The following is a 6,183-nucleotide window of genomic DNA, read 5'->3' on the forward strand; positions in this document are numbered from 1 at the left end:
GAGGAAAAAGAAATAATTGACATTGTACACATGTGTAAATATAAAACATCAACTGATTGTAATGATATTGACATGAAAATCGTCAAGAAGGTCATTGAAGGAATTGTAGGACCTCTAACATATATTTGCAACTTATCATTTCAGACGGGAAAAGTGCCAAACAAAATGAAAATAGCTAAAGTTGTGCCGCTGTATAAAACTGGGGATAGACGCCACTTCACAAACTACAGGCCTGTTTCTTTACTACCACAATTCTCCAAAATCCTAGAAAACCTGTTTAATAAACGATTAGACAAATTCTTAGATAAATATAAATTACTCTCTGACAGTCAATATGGATTCAGATCAAAAAGATCAACATCTCTGGCATTAATCGAATCAATTGAGGAGATTACGAATGCTATAGATCAGAAACAGTATGCAGCTGGAGTATTTCTGGATCTCAAGAAAGCATTCGACACAATCAATCATGACATATTAATTAATAAATTGGAACGGTACGGGATCAGGGGGGTTGTACTGCAATGGGTGAAAAATTATTTAAGTGACAGGAAACAATTTGTGAAGCTGGGTGTCCATTCCTCATTATGCTTGGACATTGCTTGTGGTGTTCCACAAGGCTCTGTACTGGGTCCAAAATTATTTATTATTTATATAAATGATATTTGCAAGGCATCTGATATATTAAAATTAGTATTATTTGCAGATGACACAAATATTTTTTGTTCTGGGAGGAACCTAAAGGAGCTGCTGGATACAATTACATCAGAAATGTGCAAAATTAAAAAATGGTTTAACAGGAACAAACTATCGCTAAATCTAAGTAAAACTAAAATAATCTTATTTGGGAATTCCCTTAGAAATGCACAAGTGCAGATTCATATAGATGGTGTGGAAATTGAAAGAGTACTTGAACATAAGTTTCTTGGTGTGATTATAGATGATAAATTAAACTGGAAGTCTCATATAAATCATATACATAACAAAATTTCAAGAAGTGTCTCAATCCTGAGTAAAGTAAAACACATTCTGGACCACAAATCACTCCACATTCTCTACTGTTCCCTGATTGCACCGTATTTGAATTACTGTGCAGAGGTGTGGGGCAATACTTACAAATGTTCGCTATCATCAATCTTTATATTACAAAAAAGGGCCATAAGGATAATCCATAAAACCGGTTACAGAGATCATACAAATCCACTATTCTTAAAATCAAAAATTCTCAAATTCACAGATCTGGTTCATTTTCTCACTGCACAAATTATATATAAAGCAATAAATAACCTGCTTCCTGACAATATTCTAAAAATGTTTTCTAAAAGGGAACAGGGATACAATTTGAGGGGGGAATTAAATTTAAAACATCCTCGTATCCGTACAACATTAAAAAGTTTTTGCATCTCTGTGTGTGGAGTGAAGCTGTGGAACAGACTAAGTAAAGATATAAAGCAATGTCCGAGCATGACACAGTTTAAAAAGCGGTTTAAGGAGATGGTTTTTACAGGGTACAGGGAAGAGGTAGAGATTTGATAGGGTGTTCTTGTCTAATATTTTCATGTGTGTGCGGGTGCACGGGTATGTTGGTATGGGTATATATATATATTTGTAGGTTGTGTATCCTTTGAGGTGTTAATGGGGTTATTGAAAATGTGTATATGTGCGTATGTGTAAATACGTATGTATGGATAGATAGAAACATATATGTATATATATTAAAAAAAAAAAAAAAGAAAAAAAAAGAATAATAATTAAAAAAAAAAAATACACATGACATATAATGTGATTGCAAGGAGGTATTTCTGGAGTCTATAAATTACTAGATAGTGGGAAAGGGGTGGGATTAAATAAGCTCATGCTTCTTCCTGCTCCTTTTTGAACATGACAGATATTTGTAGTTGTGGTTGCTCGTTTTCTTTTTTGTTTTGCTTTGTTTATTTGTCTCTTTTAATTCTATGTTGTTGTACTTTTTTAACATGTTCAAAATAAAGATTCAATCAATCAATCAATCAAAAACCTATGACCGCCGGCCAAAACTGACAGCCACCATTGTATAAATAGTTTTTGCTGACCTCAGTAGAAAACATAATGAAGGAGAGTTCATAAGGACTAAGCAGCATTAAAAGCTGGTTTCCATTTCACCTCTCCCTCCTGTTTTCTGCATTTGAGTCCACAATGATCAGCTCACACAGTCACATAGATGCAGAAACAACCTCCCTGATGAGCTCATGTGTCAGTGCAATGGGCAAAACTTAGGGCAAAAGCTTGAATATGTGTGGAAAATATTCATTATTGGCATTAAGAACTTGCCAGCTATTTCCTGAAGGCATCATCACCCAAAGGCATATTATCACTGTAGATATTTTAACCACATTTTGGGTTATTTAGACCAAAATAGTCAATTTTGCTCTACAAGGGCCTGATATCCACATATGAGGACATTATACTGCTACAGTTCTATCAAACTTTTACACGAATTTCCTCATATGTGGCTCTTATTTTTCTTAAAAACAAAAATAAGATTAAAAAAAATCTGGTGATTCTTTGTTTTTACATTCATCAGGCCCCAATCAACCCAAATATCAAAGAGAAATCAAAAATGCATGCCATGGAAGAGTTTGGGTCTTAGAAGGTTAATGGGATCACTTTCTGAGAAAAAAAAAATTGTTTCCCTGATGCCAGAAAATTAAAGTGATCAGTACACTAAGACTGAAAGATTTTACAGCTCTCTCTAAAGACAGAATTCGTGAGTCATTATTCCCTGTGGATTCATTAATTTGATAAGGAATTTGTTGTTAATATCCTGAGAGTTAACTGGTGAGTGTTACCTGGAAAATTAAGCTCATATGAGAAATAATGAGAACAGGAACTGGAATGATATTTTATGTACAGCTTCTTTAAAGCTTTTTTTTTTTTTTTTAAAGTACCATAAGCCTGTATAGTTTATTGTTTATCTTATATTTCTACATGTCTTCCAGTTTAATTTTGCTCTGTGATTGTTACTCAGTTCTACATTTTAATTTTTAATTCAATTGTGTCTGCATTTGTATCCGTAAAAAAAAAGTTTTTAAATGAGCAAATGTATATTAGTGTCAGGAGAAAACAGCTAGTTGTGGCAGTATTGCTGTTTACATGATTTGATCAGGAAACAGTTTTGCTTTAGATAATAGAAGACAGGCTCTTATTCAGTATGGAGGGCCACAAGTGCCAACATGAATTAAATAAATGCATCATTAAAAATAAAATAAGTCATTAATTATTTAAAAATTGGAAATGATTAGTTATATATAAAACTAATTAAATATCAATTTATTTAATTGAAAAAAGACAACTTAAATATTTATGTATTTTTAATCATTTAATGATTTATTTTTTATTTGCTCATTTATTTCATTTTGACACTTTTGGCCCTCCACAATTAGCAAGCAGACAAGGATTATACACAGCAAATTCAAAACTGTTAAATGTATTGGCATTAGTAGTCTTCTTGCAAAAGTAGAGTTAATTTTACTCTAAGTAGAGTCACATTCTTTTAATGTAACTCTGAGGTGTAAAATGATAGTAGTTAAAACCGAGTGTTAAAAATCCGGAGGTGTTACAATGGAAACATTAACTCTTGACCTCTTAACTCCGAACTCCTAGAGGGGCTATGACACTAATATGACACTAATTGCTGCTTAACACTGAGAAGACCAAGGAGCTCATCGTGGACTACAGGAGGAATGCTGACACACATCCACCCATCCACATTAAGGGGACGGCTGTGGAGCGTGTGAGCAGCTTCAAGTTCCTGGGAGTCCACATCTCAGAGGATCTCATCTGGACGACCAACTGCTCCAAGCTGGTCAAGAAGGCTCACCAGCGCCTCTTCTTGTCCTCAGACATCCTGGTGAACTTCTATCGCTGCACCATCGAGAGCATCCTGACCAACTGTTTAACAGTCTGGTACGGGAACTGCTCTGCCTCTGACCGGAAGGCGATGCAGAGGGTCGTGAAAACTGCCCAGCGCATCGCCGGAGCACCACTTCCTGCCATAAAGGACATCTACAGGAAGCGGTGTCTGAAAAGGGCTGGGAAAATCATCAAAGACCCCAGTCACCCATCACATAGACTCTTCACCCTCCTGCCCTCTGGGAGGCGCTACAGGAGCCTCCGGACTAAGACCACCAGGTACCGGAACAGTTTCTTTCCCACAGCTGTCAGACTCCTGAACTCTGCCTCCTGAGATCTGACCCACATTAAACTCATGGACTGAACATACACACACCCACAACCACCTACACACACACACAATGAACAACCGTACCCTCAAACACACAATAATAACATGGACTGAACCACCACTCACAACCACTAGCACTTTATACAGCCTCTGTAGAAATTATCCACATATCACACTTATCTTAACTGCACTACTGTATAATTCTGTGTAAATAATCATTCTGTACATACGATAATTTTTAATCCTACAACTGTTTATAACTTGCATAGTTCACATTTCTGTATAGCTGTATATCTCAGATTTCTGTATAGTTTTTCATATTTATATCCTGTTCATAGCCTGTACATAGCTTGTACTCACTACAGCCTGTACATACTTATAGTTATAGAATATTCATAGCATACTTCATACCGTGTACATTATAACATACCATAATAGACCCATTTCTGTAATATACTTACATATCTATATTATTGCTAATATATATTGTAATATATCTATATCACAGCTAAAGCACTTCTGTATACTTTACTTTATACAAGTAATGGCTCAAAAATGATTCCTTTTTTTTTACTGTGCTGCAATTGATTAGCGGATTATTTGTGCAATTAATTAGTGTCAACTGATTTTTAATCAATTTTTAATCAATCTCCACATAGGATATGCTTGTGAAGATGGAATATGGGGGACAGCAGAAGTGCGTTGAAGTTCCACAAAGTGATGAATGAAAGACATGCATATTGTATTGAAGAAATAAGTGATGAGAATGCTGTTATTTGCATTTACCAGCTCACCTATGTCAGACCTTTTGATAAACAAAATTCTAATGAAAGTGAGAACATGTACACTGTTACATCTTTCAGAAAATGTTTTGAAATTGTGGTGCACAGTTCAGAATAAATGTTTTTCAAAAACCATTGCATCTTTTTAATAAATGTTTATTTACAAAGGAATTTCTAGAAGTTCAGAACAGTAAAATTTCCACTTTTTAGAATTAATTAGAACAGTGGTTCCCAAACTTTTTTTTGCTGGGCCCCCCTTGTTTTACAAGAAAAATGTTTGCGTACCCCCTCGCGCGCGCGCACGCACGCAAGAACACATCCTCCAACCACACACGCCCATATTTTGCTCCATTGCGGTTTATTTCACACCTCAAACATTTAATAAACAATTAAGCAAATACAAGTAATCTGCAATAAATTACAGGTAGTAAGAAAATAAACTAATAAAGTCTTTTACGCTATGTCCACACCTACACGGGTATTTTTGAAAACGCAGCTGTTTCGTCCACACATAAACGGCGTTTCGAATCACCGAGAATGGAGATTTTTAAAACTCCTTTTTTGCGTTTACGTGTGGACGAGGAATACAGAGTTCGTCATGCAACGTCAAAGGTATGTGCCTTTTTTCACGTCACGCTGTGCGCCACGTTATTGTTTACATGAGATGAATTGCAGAATGGCAGATAGAGACAAAATACTGTTAATCTGACTATCTGCAGGTTTTACAAGCTTACATATACACGCAGTTACTGTCCCTCCATTTAGAAAGGCAGAGGCGTCACGGTGTAATTATTTTACATGTAGTTGGGTTTTTTTCCTGTGTAATAATATTCAACATTGCTATCAATACATTTTTCAAAAAATCCCTCTGCAAAATGGGTTCAAAAACATAAACAGCTGTGGGATCCTGTTTGTCCGTGATTTGAACCGGGGAACAAGTTGTGGCAGGATCAGCCTGATGTTATTTGTATCCCACTGTAACTTTACTGTATAAAGAGCTCACATCTCCAAAATGTCAGGAGTAGTCATTACAACAGGTGTTTGTGAACTACAAATCAAGAATGTGGGATCCTGTTTGTCCGTGATTTAAACAGCCCAGCGCTGCTCCCAACGAAGGGAAAACCAATCCTGCAGGGAGACCTACCTCGGCACTTGTGCAGGTAAAACCAAAGGGAAGAT

Source organism: Neolamprologus multifasciatus, chromosome 16, assembly GCF_963576455.1.
Source record: "Neolamprologus multifasciatus chromosome 16, fNeoMul1.2, whole genome shotgun sequence".
Classification (NCBI taxonomy): Eukaryota; Metazoa; Chordata; class Actinopteri; order Cichliformes; family Cichlidae; genus Neolamprologus; species Neolamprologus multifasciatus.